Below are 24773 nucleotides of genomic sequence, written 5' to 3'. Positions count from 1 at the left end.
TTAAAAAATGCTGTTGCCTGAACTCTTATGCCTCAGTCCCCAGAAGGCAGCTGCTCTCTGCATTGCAACCCCCCCAAAAAAATTTATAAAGAATTGGACTGGCAGTAGTTTACTCGTTCAGATCCTTTACTATCCTGGTTGTTCTAGTAGTAGGATTGTCATTCAGGTGCTATATGAGTGTTGATTCTTTTTACATGTAAGAAAAGTAATAGCTGGAAGGAATTCACACAGCTCTAAAAGGTATTTGATGTTGAAATCTGTCAGCTCCATCCAACTGGGCTAAATACAGACAAGAAACCTGAAATGGGATCCAGTGTTCACCCGTAAGAGGTGCAAAATGAAGCTTCTGGTCCAAGAAAACATACACAAAGGTGATACGGTATTGCTGTGTTTTTCTACTCTTCTAATCTTGGATCATGCACAAAAGTCTTCACTGGCCCAGATCTCTGCATTTGGGTGTGCAGCTGGAAAAGTAGAGGAATTAGCCTGAGTAAAATCAAGGATAATCCAACCCGAGGTCAGAACTGATCGGAGATTAGAGAGTGGGCAATTTGTTGTTAGTGGTTTTGAGCACCTCTTAACTTTTTGGCATGGACGTGATTGCAATATTTCTTCAAAAAGCAGGAAGTAGAAGATAAACCTCACATGAAAACCTCTTCCTCTGCAGTTTCTAACCTAATTTTGTTGACAAACCATCTGTATACATTGCGACTTGGAAATGTCAAAATGTTTATTTTCAGTCAAAATGTTTCAACATTTCAGACTACAAAAATGTTCTGAACTTTTGATTCTGTGGGGAAAAAGCTTTGGGTGTTTAATCTTGATTTGAAATGAAAATCATAATTTCCTGAGGTGGAAATCTTGATTTTGGGTGCCTTATTGCACTCCTGTCCCCATCGCTTTGGTGAATGATCACATAGGGAACGAGCAGCCAAAGGCAGGGCTCGGGCTGACCAAGCAGCTAGCCAGTCACTGATGTTTAAAAGATGCCAAATAGTCTTAAAAAAAAAAGCTTCATTTATTCAGTTATTCCAAATAATAAATGAGGCAAGGCTCGTATCTTTTTTCCTCCATGATTAAGCAGAACCTACTCTCTTCCTTCTGGATGGGACAGGTCGCATCCGAACTTGATCGAACCGGCTGTGTTTGGATTGAGGGGAAGTCCCCGTTTCCATGCCAGGGTGCTTGGGGTATTTCTAGCAGGCCACCTGCAGAAGCAACCCCGTTGGGCCATGAGCTGAAGGCTGAGGTAAGGAGGCAGCACCAAGGAGACAGCTTCAAGCTCACTCTGAAGGCCAGCAGGGGTGGCAGTGCTGTTGTCACAGCAGCACAGACATGCTGTTAATGATGGCCCTCAGATCTAATCCTTCTGGAAGGACTTTGCTTCGTAAGACCCCTTTCCATCAATGACCTGGGTTTTGCGTCTCGAGTTCATCATTTGTGGCTGACTTCAAAGAGAAGGAGCTGGCAAAGAGCCTTTGGTAATTCCGGGCGCAGGCTGAACGGGGGATGGTTGCGGGTGGCTGCCGAGGTGGCACTTTGCTCCGCTGCGTTTGCAGCACGGAGCATCTTCAGCAAGCAAACTCTGCTGGGAACATTTGGGAAGGAATGGGCGGGGTGCCAGCAGGGCTTGTGAGCGACACACAAGGTGCACCCTCAGCTTTTGGCTTGATTAACGTGTGCAAGATGGCAATCGGTTGCCATCACGTTAATGCTAGTTAATGACCAGCAATGCCTAGCTCAGTGTGTTTGATAGCGGAGACCTGTTAATTCACTTACTCCCAAGGCTTGCTTTAGCAGATGGAAAAGGATTATTTTACCATATTTTCAGTGGCAATTCAAGTCTATTTTTATCTATTTTTTGGCTTGTGTGAAGGGAGACTGCCACCTGTTTTTTGCAGGTTGTTTTCAGCGCTGCAAGCCAGATTAAAAATTGGCCTAGTTAGTGCTTCATGGAAAATGAATTTGTTGCTCAAGCACAGAATAATGAAAGCATCCAGGGCCAGTGCTGGCGTCCAGCCCTCTGCAGTTGTGTGAACTCTCGCTCCAGTGAGCTCTTCTGGGTCATCGGCATCCCTGCTGCTGGGTCGCGACGGCTGCTCCGCAGGCTGCTCCTGCCTCCTGGCTATGGCAAGCACAGGAGAATGGAGAGGGTCTGGGGGGCTGCTCTTTGCACGGTGCCATTCAGTGCTGGCTGAGATGGCTGGGAGAATAAGGATGCTTTAGCAGAAGGATCTGGAGAGCCGTTATGACTTTTGGGAACCAAAAACGTTTTAGGTGGACAGCCTTGAACAGGGAGTTACTTTCAGTCTCGCTGGGGTTTAGCAACATCTGGTTTCCGAGTTTACCGTTCTCCACTCCTTGCATTAACGGGGACTGTCTCTGGTACAAATAGCCTGTAGTTTTCCTTACCTACTGCCATGCACACTCCAGCATCTCTGAGGCACTGACAAGTCAGCCCTGGGAGATGTTACATGCGACTCTATTTACAAGCACCTGACTCAGAGCTCATTTTATTTGTCACCGGGAACTCCACCAGAAGAGCTACATCAGAGCTTGGCACTGATGTTATTTATTCCAGCTTCTGTCAGAGTGGCTTTCTGGTTTTAGTTTTTTGTTGTTGTTCTTGGGGTTTTTATTTAGGTTGTTATTTTGTTTTGTTTTTTTACAATTCAATTGTCAGACTTTCTTGCTTTCTCCATTTGTACTTCTGGACCTACTCAACAAGCATGAGCTCCTGTATACCAGGTCTTTTCAGTCCTCTTGCACTAATTAACTTGTAATTTCATCTTCAATTTTGCTCAATTTGGTACTTATCCTACTGTAAACACCCATTTGTTCCACTGGGTAACACAGCTCTCCGAACATCTGGGAGTCATCATGTGTCATGAATGACATGATGTGTCCTCACTGTTAGATGAGCACAATGCTAGATCTGATGGATGGAAGAAATGTGTCAGGGTGAAGATTAATGCACACTTCGGTTGTGACTTGTGACTCACAGGGTAAACTTCATTCTCTCTTTCATGGTACAGATCCAAGATCTGCGTTTTTCCTCTCCCGTTTTGGTCCTGGCTTATAGCACAGAAGCTTGTGCTAATGACTCTAGAGCTTTTGATAGCTGGAGCAGAACCCTTCACTTCAGTCTGTTCCAACACATCTAAATAAATCGTCACTTTTGTATGCCACAGCTGTGCACAAGACTTTCTTCTGGAGATGGTTTGCTACCCTTTGGCTAGATAACAATGAGAACTTGATAGTGTTTGCTTCTCGCATGCCTCTGGCAGCGCACGTTGTACATCTTCTTCGAGTGCCCTGTGGCTGGAGGATTAAACAACAGCTGTCTGACAAAACAAAGGCACTAATATTTGATTTCCCTGTTACAATTTCATACTGATTTCTCTTAAAATGCCACCTCGTTCATCATCGCTGCCCACCCATGTTCCAGTAGCACTGTGAGAAGGCCCCTTGGGAAGCAGCAGGATGGTATCTCAATGGGAGGGCTGCAGCTTAGCTCCCTAACGTGTGGATACAGGTGCTACTGGCACGAGCGTGTTTTTACAAGCATAACTGATACTGTAGGAAAGAAAATGCACAAATTCTAGGTTTTAAAGCACTTCCTTAGGCACACTAGATCTAGGCTTTTGCTGTGGCCACTTATTCTGTGTCAGTTATCATCAAGTAGGTTCTTGGCACCTCCTTCAAGAGCTACTCGTGCTTAGATTGCCTTGGGAGAAGAACCAGCTAGAGTGAGAATCAAAGCCCTCTAGCCACTTGTGGCCACTTGTGCCTGAACACATGGGCTGTCTTCTGCCCAGGACACCACAGGTCTAAGCAGAAATGGGATTTAATTTTAGTTTGGTTAGCAAAGAGACAGTAAGCTCGAAATGTATTTTGTGCGGAAATACAAAAGGCAGCATCCAGGGAGAGCCTGAAGGCAGGCCTAGAGCTGAAAAAAGCCTGGAGTTTCAGCAGTTTCCCCCCTTCCTGGCTCCAGCAAGGGCTCCAGTCTGGCCAGTGGCAGCACCAGCAGCAAAGAAGATAGTTAATGCTAGGTCCCTTCACATTTCTCACTAACACAGAGGAGAAATTTGAGGCTGAGACTCCCTGAAAGGCTGTGCAAAGCTGAAAGTTGCAAAGGAGGCCTCTCCAGGTGCAGAAGCATTCATAAACTTCTAGATAGAAGCCTTGGGAATGTGAAAAGGTCACTGTGTTCACTTATACCCTTGCCGTTTTTTGTTTTGTTTTGTTTCCCTTTTACTTTTTTTTTTTCTTATTCTATGTCATTCACCTGGAGTCCTAGATTTTTATGATTTGATTTAAATTTTATCTTTCTAGGAACTGCATTAACTCTAATTACAGTCTTCTTTATCACTATTCATTATTACATATTTGGTGAGCAGGGAGCAGGAAAACATAGAGAAATTATTAGAGGCTGTTTAGAGTGGGAACTACTGCGATGGTCATTAGAAGGGAAATGTGCTATTTTGTCTGTGAAGTTTGTCAGAATGAGGCCAGAGACAAGTGAGCAATAATGAGGCTCTTGAAACCCGTCTGCAGGTGTGTGGCAGTAAAATAACAAGCAGGTGCAGAGAGCGAGTCTTTAATCACAGTCTTGGCAGGGACCTTGCTCAGGGTCTGCCCTGTCTGGCTTCTGTGCAAAGGAGAAAATGTAGTGGCAAAGGACTCAAATGCAAACTGCCCCTTCTCCTTGTGCACCACAGATTCTTTTCTTTCTTTGTTTCCAATGTACCACCATCCCAGAAAGCAGAAGGCTTGTTCCTAACAGCAGGAATAAATGACTATGTCCTTTTCCTTGTGAGAATAGTTGGCTCTAATCTAGAGATAAATGCCCATGTCAACGTTTTCCATAAATACTGCAACAGAAAAAAGAAAAAAAAAATCAGACCAATTTATTTTAGCTACAGTTGTGATTTGTTTTGGATTTCTTAGCAGTAAGTATTTGAGCAGGTTAAGTAACCTTTGTGCCACAGTCAAGGACAATGCAAGGTCCCAGACAGCCTTGGAAACAAGCGGGAAAAAGGTATTTCTAACATTGCAGAATTTCAGTATTTTGTTTAGTTAGTGTATACCAAATTAGGACAAAGATCAAAAGTATCAACATCTACGATCTGGGAAAAGTGAAGGGGAAATAAGCATGCAGCAAGAGAAGATTGTCATATCATGGGACATATACAGGGGAACAAAGCATCCAAGTGGTCCAGAGCTGTGGTTTTCCATCCTCGTGCTCTGAAGATGCACCTCTGGCTCCTGAGCTGAAGCAGCTCTTCTTCCTGCCCTCCCCAGCATTGCTGTCACAGCCCTGCCGGTCTTCTCTCTGAAAAATATTAACCCTCTCTCTTTCCCCTCCCAGCTGCCTCCATTTACCCTGGATGAAACTCCAATTTCAAACAAGGACAAGTTTTGTTTGAAACCAGAGAGATGAGGAAACGATGATTAGCTCAACCCATATGCTCTCATGCCAGAAATTCAGAACATACTGAAAAAAATGATACCTATAGCTGCTGTGTCCAGCCAAAACTAACCAGCGCAGCTCCACGGCTGAATTTCAGCAACCACAGTCCAGACGTACTGGCTGTGGTGAGCTCTCAGACAATAACTACTTTTAGCTGTTGCTAATCACAAAAATTTAATTAGTGAGTACTCATGTTAAGACAACTGCAAGTCACCTGTTGACAGTTGGTGAGGGGAAGAGTGATGAATGACCCCATTCATCTGTTCAGCCCAAGCAGCACAGCACATCAGGCTGCTGCCTTCAGCACCCCAACCTGCAGCCTCTGCTGCAGCATCAAGTTGATGACCTGAAGATCTAAGGCAAGCCCCACACAGGATTGTGCAAAAACCTGTCACTTGTACACCTCTGTCACAAAGCCCTCTTTGGATGGCTGCCATTTGCATCGCTATTTTTTCCCCAAGTTTTTGTTAGTGAAGCTCCATACTTCAACTGTTCCCAATTTCCTAAATCTTAACTGTGCTATGGTACTTGGTGACAAGACTAGGGTTTTTAAGCCAACCATTTTCCCTTTCTGACTCATTTGTGGGCATCTTCAGAGTCTTCTAAAGATGGATGTCATGATGGTTTGTGACTCTTGCTGCATTCAGGCAATCAAGGGATGGTGCAGCCTCTTGCTCTGGAACAACGAGGGCTAAAGCCCCCAGACTTGGGGTGAAGCAGCAAGTGAAGACTTCCCGGTGGCAGAGAGACTGCCTTAACTGGCAAGCTGTCAGGTACTCGGGTGTGAACCTTTCTCTCTGCTGCATTAAGCTTTGAGGAGGGCCTGTTGCAAGCTGAGGCAAAACTAACATGGCTATCTGATCGACAGGGAAGATCTATAGCTCTACACCCATCCATATGGGCATGAAACTCACCGCATGCCTTGCGCAGGGGATTCTTGGAGCTGCTGCGAATTGGTCTAAGCAGCAAGCAGTTCAGACCCCCTACATGTTTAAGCCCAAAGGGCGCTGCAGGAATCTTCTGTGTGGTCTAGCATCTACGACAGTATTAGTTGGGGTTATGCTTGTCCTGCTGGCTTGTTTGCAGGAAGAGCTGTGTGGTCCTCACGGCGCTCTTTGAAGTTAATGCAGTCACGAGGACACAATTAAGATGAGCTCAGAAAGGCTGATTTCAGGTGAACCTAGAACATTCGGGAGGATAACTCGTCTCAGTGCTTGCTGCATGCCTCGTGCACAAAAGACGGAGAACACCTGATAAATTACAGCCATGCCTGAACAGTAGCATGCAAAAACATTTTAGCTGAGATAAATCTCAGCTAGGAAACAGCTCTGCTTCATATTCAGTGAGGATGTCAGCACCACAGTGGGCCAAAACCTCGGAGGTGCTCCCACTAAGCTTATGGGAGCCACAGAAGTTTAAAATACTTCGCTTTATATTATTTTTCTGTTGCTGAGTTGAATGTAACCATCAGTCATATCGGTACCTCATTTCATAATACAGTAAATGATAACCACTCTTCAGAAGAAAACCTCCAGCAGGGCTGACTTGCGACCAGCTCTCGGTTCTCTCACTGCTCCCACCTGCCCATCGTGTCCCACAGACCACATTGGATCAAAGTAGTTCCTTGCATGCTTAGAGGAAGGGAAGGGAAGCTGTGATGTCCAAAGGAAGGGAAAAGGTGTGTGTGTAGCAGAGGGAGAAGCAGATGCTATTTGCTAGCTGGGGTTCAGTATAGCAGCAGAAAGGAAGTGTATTTGAAGAACAGTATTGTAGGTATGTCGGTCCTGCAGTATCATGCTTGAAGGTATTAGGATAAAATGGGATTGGTTGGCAAACTTTCTACAGCCAAGCAAAAGGAAAGAGAAACGTTAGCAGTGGCTCTTGAACTTTGTCAGATTGTGCAACCTAATTAAAAACAAGGGGAAAAAACACTTCCATAGCTACCCCACGCAAATTTAGGAGCATCGGTCACTGGTCAAGATATACAGCTTAGGCTCCATGACGTTTCTGACCAGTTTTTATGAGGATAAATTTAAGGGTGAACATATATCTTTTTTTTCCATTTCTGCTCCTCTCCAATTTCTCTGATTATCGTCTCTCAGAGGCTGTCTCTCCTACCGTGCTAATACAGAGCATATGCATGCAAAAAGCGTGTTTTTTTTTTAAAGTGAAAGCTTGCATTATAGATTATTTTGTAAGACAATCTCAAGAAATGGTATCGAGTATTAATAAAACCCGCTCATTGATATTAGCATAAATGCAAAGCCAGGTAATATTATCACTATCAATGCTGGAACAGTTCCATCACATGCTCTTCACATCTCTGTTTATCTCTTTCAGGTGATCTCAAAGAAAAATGCTCAAGGGGAATTCAGGGACCAGAGATTTAATGGTTGCAGTTTTATAGTCTTTATCAGACCATCAAGGCTGTAATAGAAAGATAGGAGTTATCATCTCCAGAAGTTTTGTCATCTCAATCAACCTTCGAGGGAAAATCATCGCAAGAGAGCCTCTGGTAAGTCTGAATTAATCCAGATTTGGAAAACATTAAATAATTTGTGTTATGTTAACACCTGCAAACTCTAGTCACAGGTCAGGAATTTGCTGTGATAAATAAGAAATCGAAACGAAACACATTGTTTTCAAAAACAAACAAACAAACAAAAACAACAACAAACAAACCAACCAGCCTGAAAGGGTGCTGTGTTATCTAGGCCAATTCATGTACGTGTTTGTTACATAGGATGACTACTTTAAGCTCATGTGATGTGTAGAGTCAACCACATCTTTACAGCAAGCTGGGAGCTCTAAAAATTGAGATAATCCCATTTAAAAACCTGTGGAACAGGAGAATGTACATGTCAGCATGCGTCTAGGTGGTTTGAGTAAGACAAAGTGGTCATTAGGACTGGAAATGATTGGTCATTAGGAATGTCTGTCTTAAAGCTCCTCTCCTGACAATGTGTACTAAACACTGTAACGCGGTAAATACTCATTGTGGACCCTAGCACAATAACTATTTAATCTGTAGATTTAATTAATTTGCGTCTGTTTATTGTATTTAGTGGGAAGAGGTTGGAAGGATTTCAGAAAGAGAAGTACAGCTGGGACTCTGTGGGCTTTGCAGCCCTGACCGTCTCAGTGCTGTACTGGAGTACTTCAGGGTATCTGGTCTTTCCTGAGCTGCAGAGTTCAGAGCTGCCTTTCTGTGACTCTGTCCCTGTTTGACTAAAACAGAACGTGAGCTAACTCAGGTTGTGGCCACAACAGCCGAGAGGGACAGGCAGTTCAAAGGATCAGTCCTGCTGAAGCGTTGTGTGTGACTGTGTGCTACATCCCCTGTACTAGCCGCCCGAAACAGATGGCTGCTCGTATCAGGGCTGTCCATGTTGATTCAAGGTTGCTGTGGAAGCATGCTTACTGTGCGCTCGGCTGGGCATTGCACATCTGGTCAAGGTCTTGAGCTTTATTTCTCTTTCGCCTGATTTGGGACTTCAGAAGCATTTACTCAGTATTAAGCCCAGGGCTATCTTTGTTCCATGAGGCTGCCCCAGCTGGAACCTGTTGCTGGTTGACACAGTCAGATCTTATATTGAGACTATTATATTCTTTGGCATATTACACTGCATTTACATCTTTTAATTCACCCCAGCAAACAGATGGGTTGTTTTAAGAACCATGTGTAAGAGCTTTCATTAAAACCATTAAAGGACACCAGATGGGGATGCAGAATACAGCAACAGGGCTGCTTGCTACCACGTTGGGCTTCTTGAGACACAGTCAGAGGTGCATAGCTCCTGCCATTCTACTTCTGTTCTAAACTTGTCTGCTTTCTTGCATCGTGGTTTCCCAACATTTCTGGATTTGAGCTGCTACTTCTTGCCAAGCAGGGTGAAATGCACATGGATTTCTTCATCTGAGTTTTCCAGATCCTATCATTCAAAAATACGCTTGGTATGGCAAATATGATTTTAGTAGGTGTGTTTTATAACAAAGAAGTGTCAAATGAAGTAGAAATTAAAGTTTTCTGTTTGTTTGTTTCCCAGAAGGTCCACTCTCAAGTTTTGCCTTTAAGTAAACTGAGAGAAAAGGACTTTTCTTAGGATTTTCAGTGCTAGAGTAACTTTTAGAGGTGAAACTCATCAGTGTCACTGAGGTGTTCTCAAGTATCTATACTAGCACCCTAAGTATACTAGTGTCTAGAGAGTACACCAGTGGTCTTAAAACAATAGAGGGATAAGTTTCAGAAGGAAAGTAGATTAGTGGCTCTAGTAAATCTTGACCTATTTGATTCAGATATTCAGCTGAAACTGGTTCAAAAAGCTCTGATCTGTGGACTTCGGGCTGGAAGTTTTGTGAAATAGATTCTGCTATTAGGAGTTTCTCCTGCCACATCCGTTCCTGAAAGAGTGCCAAAACCTCTGGGACACTGTCACAGCTGTTTGGTTTGTCTTATTTATGAGTCTAACATCTGCTAGAGTGACTGCAGTAATTAATAAAACAATTAGCAGTATTTATTATAGTACATCACAGAGCCATAGGAGCTGTTTCTGTATGCCTGTTGTTGACTAACAGTTTTAGCTAGATTTCGAGAGCACATTTAGAAATAACAAAACAGTTCATTTTTGTCAGGTATCGGTCTTTCCTTTAGGAAAATACACAGTGTTTTACTTCAATATACAAAGGTAATATGTTGTCTTCTGTTTTGAAATTATAACCTGAAAAACAGCCTAAATTTTAAGAGGTTTTAAGAAGAGTTAAATAACCTGGAAGAAAACTAAATAAAAAATCAAAGCTATGAACATAATTTTGTTTTTAACATTTTCTAAGAGGGAAAAAGTCCTGTGTTTTGGTTCAAAATCTGCTTTAGCCCAAGGATAACATAACTATATTTTCCAATACCTACAGATACTTGCTTCAGATTCCTTTATAACTTGGTAGTAAAATGTTTTATTGTATCTTATTTCAATTTCTCTATGTGATGAATAATACAACCGCTTGTTTATGTTGAATTTTGCATGTCTCAAGGCAGTTGGAGACTCTGATCAACTCAGCCTTTGCTACAGGTCTCGTTCCCTGGCTGGTCTTTCCCCTGTGCACCTACCCTCAGCTGATTCTCCTGACACCTCTTGTCAGACTAAACATCCCTGTGTAACCTCATGGGAGGCAAAGTGCTCTGTGGATTCCAGTCTGGTAGGAAGAGAAATATTTAAATACCTGTTGGTTCTAGTTCTGCAGTTTAATAAATCAGTGGACTTTCAGGTTTTAGCTTTAAATGAAAATCTGTAATGTACTTCAGAAACTTACAGCACTGAACTATGCAGGCTTTTCTAAAGCTAAAACTTCAGCTCTGGAGGTCACCTATTTTGCCCATCAGCCTATTTTGACTATTTTACAACTCTAGATGCTCTTTTCTTCCTTCACTATCTGAAATTCCTGTCTTCAGACTAGCCCGGACAGTGTGAGCTGAGAGTCCCAGCTGCTCTCTCCCCGGGAGCACATCTGAGCAGATCTGCATCCGCACAAGCAAGTGTGTAAACACAAAAGCTAGCACGCAGACCTTACCTCCTGGTGAACTCTGCCATTTGCTAATCTATCCCTCTTCTAAGTTTTCTCTTGTTTGCCACCTTCTGTGATTTCTTCCTTTAAAGCCTGTGTGGCCTGGCTTCTAGATTCAGAGTGATCTTCTAATACAGTCGTTTCACCTCCAGCTTTGAACATAAATCAGCAGAAAGGTCTCACAGGCTCCTTACGCTCTGTTATGGGAAGGAAGGAGGAATAGAGCAGATACTGAGGTAATGTTATCAAGCTGCCTAAAGTGAGAGAAGAGAATGATAAGAGAAAGCATTGTATTTATGGTTTCTGGCATGTACAATAGCACAAGTCCTATTTGAATTCTTCAGAAATTAGTATCAGATGACTTAGGAACTTCTGGCATATTTGTATCTTAAGTGGTTACAGATAATTTTGCTCAGGCTTTCCTTCAGTTGTTGTACGTGCTACTTCTTTCTGTTTGTTTGAAGGCGGGTTGGGGGAGTCCACAAATTCTTGGAAGACTGGAAAAAAAATTCTGCTCTCACGGAGGCTGAATGTCAACAGGGAAGCAGATCCTACCTGGGATCAGTGGTAGCCTCTCTTCTGTGTGTGTGTGTGTCTGTAAGATCGTGTGGAAAGTTTTGTCTGTATGACTACTCAGTCTGATGTTGCCATTGCTGTACAAATATGCGTGACCCTGCTGCCACCACGTATGATGTGGATATGGCAGACATCTGGTGAGGTAAAGGGTCAGCTTCAAATTAAAATAGTTTTTGTCTTCAATCTGAGTTCTCGCATGAAGCACCTGATTGTGGACTTTATAAATGGTGGAGAAAACAAAAAAAAAAGGTAATATAAAAATTACCTGTAGTAATTTTAAGGCATTGTTGTCATCAGAGCACTGTGAAAACCTTGGTACAAAGGTGCCCCAACAGCTCAGAGGGTGTGTTTCCTTGCTGCTTTTTCTTTGTTTGAGTTTGCCTGCATCTGGTCTGAGAGCTAAGCCCATGCCACTTGTCCTGCAGCCTGCCAGCAAATGGCTGGGAGCGTCAGCAGCCCGGCAGAAAGCAGGCTGTAGTCATACAGGGCTGTGCAAGCGCCGCAGCAGGGACCACGTCCCTCCTGGCAGGGCAGGGAGCCTTCCCTGCTGCCCACGCCATGGCCTCGCCAGGCTCCCACAGTTTCCAGCCCTGGCTTTGGCAAAGGATGCTCCTCTGCCTGATCCTTGCGGTTATGGGTTGGGTCAGCCGTAGGAGAAGCAGTGGTTTTCAATCTCCCTGAGGTCTCTTGAGTCCTAAGGGAATAATAACTCATTGGGATGGTTGGAACTTGACAGGGACCTGGAGGTTTATTACTGTAATTCCCTGGCAGTATCTTTCACCCTTGGGGCAGGACAAGTAGGAGTTTCGCCTACAACAGGAGTCAGAAGTCTTCTCCTACAGGAAACACCCAGGCCAAAAGGCCTCCATCCATGCCAGTTCTTTGGGAGCAACTCACTTCAGGCTCAGGGAATCTCTAACCTAAGAAAGAGACCTGCTAAATGGATTTGTTACTGGCGGGCTCTCCTGGCGGTATCATTAGCATTTCCACTGATCAAAAGATCAGATGCAGAGGTGAATAAAAGTAAACAAGTGAATAAATCTTTGCATTTAGATATAATGATGGTTGGGGAAATCCCCCTCTATTCTTAATCACCAACGCTAAAAGATGTTGAGACAGATTCTCCTTGACATTGAGTCAGTGTTATCTTGACACAAAGGCAGAGAAAATAGAAAATTGCTTTGTGTGCGTATTTTATATCCAGGCTGTTATGAACGATGATGGGTGACTACAGAATCAGGGTGTCTTAGTCAATTTTATGGGAATACCCATCTCATTCTCGTAAAAAATAATTGTTAACATATATAATTTGACTAGATGACTCAGCTCCTCTTACAGATTTTATGTTATGGTGAAATTAGTTCTAAATATATTGTATGTTCTGTCAGCATTGCCTCTTACATGGTTTCAAGGAAAACTCTTCTGTCCTGATGGAGACCAACTCTGTCCTCATTAAGGCTTGTCTTAGATGTACCGCTGTCGTCTTCATGATCATCTTACTCACACACGTGTTCTCGTACAGCTAAGAAAATGTCAGTGGGGAAATAGTCAGTGGGGAAAGACAAGGTGCCGAATGTAGGTTTACAGGTTACTACACAATGTACTGAGGACTGTTGAAATCGTAGGATGCAGTTCTGTGTATAAATGCTGTCGTTCACATTACCGGTTTAGACTTCGTTTTGGAACATTCCAGTTTCTGGTCGTTCACTTTTGTGTGTTCAGTTGTGTGTTTTCTTCAAAGTTGTCTGTTGATTCAGTATAGGCTACAGGTAATACCGTCAAGGGCCCTAGATTGTGTAGGGTCATGTGGAGCAGAAGCCACCTTCGGGCTGAATCCTATTGCTCTTCTCTGTGACTTGAACTGTGACAACCTGTGTGCTTAATGCTCTGGAGCATAATCCGTGTTGCAAGGTGTGGGGCACAGTGCCTAGATCATGCTCAGTTAATACCTTGAAAAGTTCCTAAATACCCTATGGGCATCTGAAGAAATCAGCTCTGTTTCTTCAGTTTCTTTTAACAAGAACGCTAATATAATCCGTGTTAGAGTTCAGTGAAAGTTATTTGGCTTGCTTGGTAGCATGTGTGAATAAACGTGGATATCATTTGCACAAGAAATGCAGGTGAACGTTTACAGTGGGCATTGAAATACATGTAACCAGTAACTTGTACCTTCAAACCGTCATACAAAAATGTATAGATACGTAGTGTGTGTGTGTGTGTGTGTGCATTTCTACTAGGAACGCATCCTTCAGTGTTTCTGTGAGTTCAGTGGGTTGAATGAAACACCCATGAAAGCTTGCCAGCTATGCTGACGCAAGCTCCAGGCCCATCCTATAAACATTTACGCTTCTGAGTAACTTCAGTCACGTACAGACGCTGGGACCAAAGGGATCTCATGGGTCACTGCTTCCAGCCCGCTGGTGTGACGGCAAGTCGTGTAGCGCTTCTCAGAGAATGGCCAAGCTTTATTTTAATGCTTCCTGAGTTTTCGCTTTTCATCACTCCTGATGGAAAGCTTTTCCATTACCTTGTTCAGTTGCAAGTTAAAAACCCTTGCCTCATTTTCAGCCTCAGGTTAGTCATGGACAGTTTCTACCAGTTTGTCCTTGTGTCAATATTGGAAGTACCTCTTCTTCCTCCCTGATGTTTACCCAATGAGACCAATTGCTCAGCTGCAGTTATTTATGTGCATTTGCAGCTTTGGGTCCCTGGGGTGGATATTCACATGTAGTTTAGTTACGTGCAGATAAACAAGCAGAATGACTTGACAAGCCAACCCTTCGGAGTCATTAAAGCAAAGCAGGATCCTGCAGTAAAGGAGATAAGGATTGTCTCTGAAACAAGTGTCCAGCAGTGTGCAGCTATGTCTGGGCAATTGCAGGAGGCTGGCTTTGGAGCTCTGTGATGTGTATCAGGACAAGTCTCCTGCTCGCAGAAAGCACAGGATGCCACAGTCATTATGAAAGAGGGTATCTGAGTCTGTCCCTTATTTTTCTACCAAACAATCTATGTCAGCTGGCAGAGCCGTTCATTTCAACTTCGGGTCTGAACTGAAGGGGTGACTTGCACTTTGGTATTCTTCACTCCACGTTGGTATTTATCGTGTTTGCTGTGAGTGAGGCCGAATGAGGAGGGTTGGACCCTCTTTTCCCACCATATGCACATGGAGGGGCTCAGGAATCACCACATCAGCTAACAGTCTTAGCAAGGAAACCAGAGACTGAATGGAACATATTTGTGAGGATGCTCCTCGTAAATCAGGCTTGATTTGCCATCTTCTAGCTTGCTCCCAATACCTGGATATACCAGATGGGCATATTCCAAGAACACTGCCCTAGTGTATTTAATTTGCATTTAATTCACTCAGTATTTTAAAAAAGAGATTCCTAGTGAAACAAATAATTTTAAAAGACTGGAAATTGAACCAAAAAATAATAGAGATAGAAAGCCATTTTTCTGTAGGAGGACTGAGGCAGGGAGCTTCTGATAGCTAGCTGTAGTTTCTGCTGGCTGCCCTGATTCCATTGTGAGTACTCAGAAGCAGAAAGTTGTTGCTGGTGCAGCAGTACTGGAGGTGGCATTTTGGACAGCACTGCAATACACTTGGAATAACCCCTTAATAAAATGAAATGAGATTTTCATAAGAATGTTGGCATGGCAAACCTGCTCGCTGTAGCTCTATTAGAAAGTTGTTGGCAGTTCTGCAATGCCAGGTGATTTGTGCAGCAACTTGTAAGTGCAGTTAAGCAATGGAGTCAGGTGCCCTTCCCTGAGGCGACAGATGAATCACCGAGGCAGAGAAGTGAGATTGGGAGTAGAGAGGATACACACTAGTGAAGAAGAGAGATGGGAGGAGTTGGGGTGGACAGTGATCAGGGAGCCCAGAGAATGTGCCCTGGTGTTTCTGCGTTGAGCAAGATGCAAGTAGTGGTAACTGGGGAATAAAGATCGGGACCCCAGTTCAGAAACTGTTTGGGCAAGCATCAGTTGAGAGGAGCCTAGCAATGGGTATCAGCAGGGTTTCATTGATTAAAAAAAATGTTGTGAGGTTAGAAGGCCCCCCAATTGTTCCGGTCCCTGGTCTCTAAATGAAGCCTTCTTTGTCAGTCACCTGTAGCTTCCTGACCTTCCTAGTTTAAATCACCTGTATGACGTTCAGCTGTGTCACCTGGGTAGTATGCATGAAGGTTTGTTGCAACCTATTCTTATGCACAGCTAGGTAGCACAGAAAGCATGCCCTATAGTTTTCCTCCACAACTCCACATAGCCTGGTTTTTCCTGGCAGACCATGCAGGGATTTTCGAATGAAATGTGATCTGTGTTGTAGCTTCACAGCTTCAGGTTCACAGGACGGGATATTTTAACCCAATTTTCAGTCGTTCTGCATTGTCAAGTAGCTGATTGTGGCACACTTCACAACTCCAGCCGTGCTGATGCTCTGACAATGATCCTTTATGTGACAATCAGCCACCACCACCGCGGGCAGTGCAGTAGCAGAATGAAGGCTGGAGCTGGGCATGGACCTAGCTGGATGCCTCCAAGTGCATCTTTGCACACCTTTGTGTAGTTCAGGCTTTAGTTCAAGTGTCTGTTGATGAGGATTTGTGTGAGAATTGTTCCACTTTCAATGCAGCTACCAAGGGCAGTACAAGCACTGAACAAAAGTATAAAATACAGGGTGACTGCCTGGGCTGGGATTGTCCATTTTGTCCAGCCCTGTGCTGATGTGCCTTCCCAGCATGAGTGGGTGGTTTGTACTGTGTTTCCACTGGTAGAATACAAATCCAGAGCCCAGTGCTCTAAACGCTTTACCCAGGCAGGCAGGCAGATTTAACGTACCCAGGAAGGACAGTGTCTGCTGGACTGTCTGAGTTCTCCCTGCAGGCTGCTAGGAAGTTTTAGGGGCACTTCTCTGGCCCTCCTTTCCCTGCTTGGTTCATGAGATCTGGTTAAATCAAATAAGGACACACTTTCAGGAAGGTCAGTTTTAGTGATGAATACATACAGTCTTTAAAATGTAAATAATTTAGAAACATGGTGATGTTTTTATGTGTGCTGCTATTTCTTGCGTAGGAGAACTGCATAATTAATTTGGGCTGATTTCTTGTGGGGAAAAAAAGATTGCCTCTTGCTTTTGGGAGATTTGTAAATTTGTCCATCATATCTGATACCATTTCATAGTGTGGTTTCATATTTCTACATACTGAAATGAAAAATCCTTATAAGGCAAAAACAATGACCATTTTTAGTAATTAAATGGCTGACGTTTATGCTCTAGAGTCCATATTCAACACCACATTTAGGCTCAAATTCTGAACCAATTTCCCATTGATTTGAATGTTGAGCTGCATACCAAAATATGCCCCCATAACCTTAACATTAAGCATGCAACACTTCTTGAAAGCTCAATAAAAATCACAGCCTTTATATAGAAGTAAATTTCATTGTCAGTTGAAAAAAATGTATTTGAGAGAAAATGTAGAAATAATTTTAATACCCTTACACTAGACCTGGAAAGTAACATACCTCCTAGGTAAAATTTTGTCAAACCTTTCCTTGTTGCTAAGGTTTTGTTCTGCGATACAAACTAAAAGTTTGTCCGATGTTTTTGAAGGCGATTGTCTTTATCTTTGTGTTCTTCACCTTAGTTTCACATCCCATTCTATGTTCTTCTTTAAACATCATCAGACACGGGGCTGTTTCACTCAAATTAAGCACTAAAAGACAAGGATTAGCATCCAAGGTGCTGACCTGACTGGGAGATGTATGAAAAACTAAAAACAAGGGCTGTGTCCTTAAAAATAATAGGAACAGTATTATTTTAATTAAAATTTACAGAACAGGATTTATGTGAAAAAATATTGTCACCTACAGATCCTGGCAACATATTACAGTATCTACAAAAGATACTTTTATTATAAAAATAACCTGGTTTGTAATGTTCATTCAAATCCTGCTCTTCAGCGTTACTGAAAATCAAATACGTTATACGGCAGTTAGAGTAGCCTCTTTTTTTTTTCTTTTTTTTTCTTTTTTTTAACTGTATTTTGATCTGTCAGTGTTACATAAGTATATTATATGTGTAAGCTGAAATGTTAATAAAAGCCTACAGGCTCTCATTCAAACTAGCTAACACCAGTTCAGTAATCCTCAGAGCAGAAGAGCTCTGCAGCTATTGCAACAGCCCGCCCTCCAAAACATGATACTGTATGTTCCTTTTCCCTTGATAGGATATTTCTGAGAAAGGTTTCACATCCAAACTGCCTTTGTAAACCATTCTTGGAGATTCTAAAACAAATATATTTCTTTATACCTGTAGCTCAAAATTAATCCGGATTTGTATTTTTTTCTAAACACTTTCTGTGATCTAATACCGAAACAATTGAGCCATTGGCAAGTGATCCAAATCTGCACATCAGTGGCAATTCTGAATAGGCACTGCATTATTCATTCCATAATTAAATGAATGAGAAAAACCTCTGCTGATGAGTGTCCCTCACAAGGATTTCATAACTGGGCACTCCGTGGGTTTAAGATAGGTCAGAGTAACTTCATGATGGAGAAAACCACAAATCATCGTAAGAAATGTTATTTGTGGCAAGGCTATTCCATTTAAACAACTCCAGTTTACCGAGCCCCAGCATAAGAAAACGTAGATCTAGTTTCCTTTGGTGAAATACAGCAGGAAATCATTTTTGAATGTTTTCTAAAATGTGTCTAAGAGTTAGGGTGTGATGCTATGGGGATAAAGCTAAGCAAAAGGGATACAGCTGGTTCTCTGTACCTTGCAGTGGAATAAAAACTGAGTCACTCCCATGGAAAGGTCACTGGTTCTCTGAAAGCGGGTTGGGATTTAACATCAGTTATCCAGATGTATCTGTAGTATTCAATATATCATTCATAATTTTATGCAGAAAAATAAGCATATTGAAGTAGACATGATGTAAAATTAGAGCTATTGGGAGTCTTCTCCAAAGAACAATAGGAGTTTTGCTTTTATTTCAACAGGGCTGAAATATATCCCATTTCTCATAAGAAAGAGCAGCAAATAATATTTATTATCCTTTTGATATGGAGCCATTACTGGAAGCCATTATCATCACATTTCAGGTTACTTAATCAGCTCTATGAACTGATAACCCACATAAATAATTGCCTCACCGCTGCCAATAGTGCTCTTGGCACACTATGAAAATAACATTATTCCTTAAGAATTAAACCACAATGAGATTTTAACTGACAGATTAAAGGCTTTCCTTAGGTACCTCGAATATTTCCAAACTGAGCAAATGAGCAGAGCCCCACCATTTTGCTGCTCTGCGATATAGGTGAACTACGGTTGAGCTCCCTGATGGCACAGAAACGAGATGCATGTGTCCAAACATGCCAAGCAAATGCAGATGATGAAAAAGAAAGATTAACTGCTGAAGAGCCACCTGCTCTTCAGAGCATTCCAGCTATCAGGCACACCCCAGCCGATCCTGTAATGCTCGGCAGCGAATCCACGGGACTTCAGGCAGGGTCTCCATTATCTGTTTGGCTCTTTTCCTTTCCTGTGCGGAGCAGCTTACAACTACAGCGTTGTGCAAGACGGTCGTGTTTCATTAATATCCCTTGCTTTTGCATTCGTTTCTCTTAAACTGAGCCTTCCCTCCCTCCTTTTTCTTCTTGTCGGAAATGACCAAAACAGACAAAGCTCGAGCAAAATTTTCGGTCTGTTATTTTTTGTGCTGTCAAATCATCTGGTTATCCTAGGCTGAATGTATGCTTGTAGCCTGCCTTTCACTAGAGGTGAACGAGAATGTCTACCCTGAAAAAAATCCAGGTGTATCAGCATTTTTTCTCATCCTAAATTGTGAGGAGGTGCCAGCCTTCCTGGTGCTACCAAAATCTGCGTGTGGCTAGGAGTCATGAAACACCGCAATGCACAGACAGGAAGGCAGCTGAAGAGGGGATCTCCAGACAGGAGAGGTGAGGGTTTGCCAGGAGAGGCAGCTGCTCCATCTCCTAATGGCAGGGTCTGAGTGACACCGTGGGGGGAGCCTGCAGTGGCAGCAGGAGAAGCCCCGCTTGAGGCGTGTGCTCTTGTAGCAGAAGCTACAAGCACCTCTGCCGTCTCAAAAGCCACGAGGGTGCAAAGGTCCTGGGAATTAAAACTGAAAGCGGCATCGTATTTTTGGCAGCATTTTTCACTTAAAAATAATCAAAAGATGGCATTTGTGTTTTGGCTTAGGTCCTTCCATATTATACCGTACTCCTCTGTGAGACCTCGTGATCTTTTGTGAGTTGTACCCCAGGTGTTGCAGCCTTCCTTCCTCGCCTGTAGTTAAGTATCTGCTGTCCAGTTCTGCTGTATCGCTTGGGAAAGAGAAGAAGGTTTGATAGTTGAGGAGATGAGATCTGGCCAGGGATCTCAGACCTGCAGAAGGGAGTGAGGAAAGAGACACCTGAACTTGAAGTGCTCTGCAGGGAAGAGTGATCTCATACTTGACTCAAGTGGAAAGATTTCATTTAAGCTATTTCACTTTTCTTTTGCAACACTGGGTGGGAGGTTCTACAGAAAACAATTTCTCTTTGAAAAATTTCTGGCCTGATCTACTTGTTAAAATCTATGTTGCTGTATTCAGTTCAGCTCTCCCCGCATGCATAAGCACTGCTTGCGCTGGCAAGTGTCTGCTCTTAGGGCAGGTACCTGAACCTCGGTAGGCAGTCACCCCAGTAATCTTGAGGAATTACCTCTAGATGTCACTCATGAACCCTTCTCTTAGTTGAGGGATTTAAATAAGTAGTTAGGATACCTCTGACAAAGAAATCCTACAATCACCGTGCTTGGTTACCTAAATATTTATATTCTGTGTTTTTTTTTTTTCTTCTTTTTTTTTTTTTTTCTTTACTGCTGGAGTCGGATAAAGGCTAAAGGCAGAGAAGACACTCCAGCAGTGCAGAGCCTTCTTAGCTCACATGGAAATGAATCCAAAGTATTGGTTAAAATAGAGAAAAACTTAACCTCGGTCAAAACAAATAAAACTTCTGTCGTCTTTGATGCTGATTGAGGATGTTGGGAGAGCTCAGTATGAAGTGATAGCTTATTTAGATATTTAGGTCTTGTTCCTACTTGCTTAGCAATAGGTACATGCTCTTGATATAACATTTGCTAGCCCTTGATTAAAATGACTAAGTGGCTATTTCCACACTAGGTAAGGCCATTTCTTTATAAAAGAAATAAAAATTTCAATGAGAAACTTTTGGGCACGTCCAGCGGTAAGGATGGTTTTTGAGGTTTTGACACCCTTACCCATAGTAAGTAGTATTTTATTCAGTAAATAGCTGATCTGCAGAGACTCTCTTAATGGAGTCAGGCACTTCTAGTGCATATAAGAGTATATGAATTCTCATTCAAGCTGTGGCTGATAATTGTTCCGATTTATCTCATGTTCAGAAAAAGTTTGGCCTTGTGCTGTTCCAGTTCAAATGTTAATGAGTGATGTGGTTTCCCACAAAACCTTCATTAAAGTTGTTGGGGGTTCCCGCACTCCTGAACTACTCGAAGGACTTTTTCTTCAATGTTATCGTATTGCTAATATCCACCTTCCATTAAAATCAGAATTATTTGTCTGAAGCCCGCATTTCAGCCAGGACTTCCAGAGGGTTGGCAGTCAGAATGGACAAGATACTAAAAAGATTCCTATCGCATGGTAAACAAAGCTTTTAAAAATAAATAGGCGGTAATGAATGTCTGGCAGCATAAAGCAAACACATTTGCAGATCAAATAGCAATAAAGGCAATATGAATTTATCATGTAAGTAACCTCTTAGTGGGTATGTATACATTCACGTGTGTTTGTATATATATCTATGTATTAAAATATTGATTGATGCCCCTTTTACTTCCATTTTGCTTTGAAAGACAAGGTCCTGTATGGAGAGTTCAACAGCACAATAAAATTCTGTTACTAGAAGTGCAAGAGGCAGTAAAACACTTATAACCGTACCTCAGCTGCTTATGGTCAACAGGTTTTACAAGTGGAATTTAAAAGTAATGGAAGCTGCACTTTGATGTCATCAAAGTTTCAAAGTTACTTAGGTTTTATTTGTAATGAACAAAAATAGATTAAGAAAGATTAAGATTATATAGGGCTGACAGCATCCACAAAAATCAGCAAACTTTTCTAAAGAGTTAGTCTTACAAGGTTTATATGTATGTATAAATATAACCAGGCTCTTTCGGAATACTTCTGGAGAAGAACTGGCAGGTGAAGCCTTCTTTGCAGGCTGTGTGATAATACTCACTCGATGGCAGACACCCAGTGGGAGCCACCTGCTTTCCTAGGGCCCGCAGGGAGATGGTAAGGGCTTTTGGTGTTGCTGGGAGAAAGGTTAGAGTGGTGCGAGCTTTCTACAGCTGCACCTGCAAGAGAAGAAGCTCTTGTTGCTGCATCCCAGGCACAGAGGCTTGGGGAGAAATATCATTTACAGTAGGCAGATTGATCCACGGGGGGTTTTGTTGTTGTTTGGTTTTGCTGTGACTTCACACTTACATGTTTGTGTTGTTTTGTTGTTGTTTTTTTTCCTTGTTGCTTTGTTGTTGGTGTTGCTGTTGTTTTTTGTGGTGTACACAGTGGCTCTGGTCCCTAAAGCTGCTGGGTAATTCACTCCTGATGGTCTAATTTAGGCACCTGGAACACCTCTGTGCCTCAGTTACTAAGGACTGAAAGCAGTGACCACAAATAATCTATGGTGGGATAAGAACTGGGGGAGTCCTTCACCCATATCACTGAAGACACAGACAGGCAGTTGTTAGAGAGACAGTAAGTGTGTCAATACACAGGTACCAATTTTGTAAACGATGCTGGTATTTCTCCCTCAAAAATAAACACACAAACAAAACAGCAATAAACCAACCCAAACATACGTGCAAAGAGAAAGTAGACAGGGGTTAAAAGTCAGGTTGTTAAAATATCATTGCATCAGTTAAAACAACAGGAAAGTAGGGGAAGTGGAAGATCTTGGGGGTACAGACCTGGTTTGAGACTTAGAAAGAAAAATCAGTCCCTGTCTACCCTGCAGGAAGGGTTCTGGGGTGATGGGAGAGAAGTCGATGCCCCTGCTGCTGAAATGGTTCCTTCTTCCTGCTCCTGGAAATGGGGTGTTTTGTCTGGGTTTTATGGAAGAGCATTCCCAGGGAAATTGTGAAGTCTCGGGGATGGGGCAAGTTAGTTCATTTTGCTTTAAAAAACTGAAAGATTAAACATACAAAAACCCCATGCTGGAAAAAATATTTAATTTGCAAAGCTGAGTGCTCCAGACTTTGGACATTTCTGAAGTCCACAGGACTCATCCGGCTCTACTATGACTGATACATGGCTAAAGGGTGTGTGAAGAATGCGCTAAGGAGGATGAAACTTAACAAAATTATAAAACAAAAATCCTGACAACAAAACTATCTGCTCATTCCTGTACCACAGAAATGCTTAGAAACTATTTCCAAGTTCCTGGCATGATTTCTTTTTGCAAGAAAAAACTGGAAAAGGTACAAATCGGGTTCATTATCTTATCGTAATTGTGCACTCACTCAAATGATGGAAACCATTTCTGAAAAGGTTTGTTGGTGTGGCAATCTTGGAGGCTTTTTCAGCTATGTGGGGATGCCTGCTGGTGTTGAGCACATCAGGCTGAAGACGGCAACCAGACACTCCAGGAAAAAAGGACTTAAAGAAAAAGAGACCGTGTAATTAGGGATTATATCGTAGTGCGTGTGCACAAGGGGACAAAATCAACCTTTGTGCCATTGCTTGGACTCGAGCCACTTGACTGAAGTGCAGCAGCAGTAGGTCCTCCCAGTCTTGGAGCCAGTTTCGCCCTCGCCTGTCCCACCGCTGGGCTCTCTCCGCAGCCATTCCCGTCCCCAGCTGACATCTGATGTCTCACTGACATTTCCCAGCGCTCGGCTGTTACCAGGGATGTGGTGGAGAACTGCTGCAGTGCTACGCAGCCAGGTCATGCAGGGGTGGAAAGGGCAAAGGGAGGTGAATTTCCTACTCCTGTGCGACCAAGCGCTGTGGTTACCCACGTGTGAGCTCTCTGTAGGATGGTGGAGGTCCCGGCGGTGGAGATGCCGCAGGACCCGCTCTTACTGGAGTGCCGGCAGCGGTGGCGTGATGAACCCAAGGAGGTTGCGCTCCTATAGACAGCACCAAGAAGGAGAAAGGCCAGAAGCAGGAAGCAGCTGGCTGCACGCCCCGGGAGCATCCCGGGGATGGCACTTCAACCCGTGTCCTTCAGCCCTCCCCCCTGCCAGCCCCACCACATCCCCTCTCTGCCCTGTGATCTTGCGAATGAGGGGGTGGCTGTGCTGCGAGAGGAGGGCACGGGCCTTCTGCTCCGCACGTGGGGCTCCAGCCAGCGCTCCAGCTCTGGGGAAGACGCACCAGCGGCGCGCGGTGCAGCACCACTTCAAAGCAGGCTCTGGCAGCGAGTCCGGGAATCGTCTGGCGGGATTAAACCACGTTGGAACCATTTTGGAAAGGGTTCGAGTCTTTGATTCTTTCGTATACAAATCTGACATCAAAGCAAAGTCCTGGTGTCTGTCAGATACGTCCTTCATCTCCAGATAGAGATAGAACAGCCTCCTGTCAGTCAGATAGCACAATAATTAGACAGCGTGATAATGCATTTGTCCCGGTGCTTACAATCCTTGATCATATATTGCAATTATGTATACAGGCCACAGCAGCCAGTGTCTTTAATTATAACCTTGATGGCAAAATGATAGCGAGAAGGAATCTTCCTAGGGGGAGAAAAATAAGTCTTTTAATTCATTTTTATAGATCCTTGCTGAATATAATAGAAGGCATTAATATGGAAGTCCTCGAGTGTTTGTGTGAAGTGATGAACATGTGTGTATAAACAAGCAGCGGTGTGTGGATATTACATTAATACAGGCCAGATATTAGAGCAATATGAGATAGGTACCGAGCTAGATAGCAAGAGCAGATAGCACAGCATTTACTTTTAATGGTAATCTGCTGCCCTGGAAATTCATTTGTAAGTGCATATAATAATATAATTATTATTGATATTCACTGAGGGTAGGTTTTCCAAGACAAATAGGAGGCTTAAACACAGATTTCTCATTCATTTAATCGGTAACTCCTAGGTCACA

At 43.1% G+C, this 24773-nt stretch overlaps 1 long non-coding RNA gene across 13 annotated transcripts in view; it reads left to right on the top strand.

Annotated features, from left to right (window-relative positions):
• The window catches only part of LOC110352193 (uncharacterized), a 362843-nt gene that overhangs the window by 176698 nt on the left and 161372 nt on the right, over positions 1 to 24773 (top strand). For all 13 annotated transcript variants that reach the window (XR_011807942.1, XR_011807951.1, XR_011807953.1 and 10 more), the window contains one exon: positions 7817 to 7991. This is a non-coding gene — a long non-coding RNA (uncharacterized lncRNA). The remainder of the gene's footprint in view (positions 1 to 7816; positions 7992 to 24773) is intronic.

Source organism: Anas platyrhynchos, chromosome 3 (assembly GCF_047663525.1).
Source record: "Anas platyrhynchos isolate ZD024472 breed Pekin duck chromosome 3, IASCAAS_PekinDuck_T2T, whole genome shotgun sequence".
Lineage (NCBI taxonomy): Eukaryota > Metazoa > Chordata > Aves > Anseriformes > Anatidae > Anas > Anas platyrhynchos.
The sequence above is the reverse complement of the archived record's forward strand: the minus strand, read 5'-3'. Positions and strand labels throughout refer to the sequence as shown.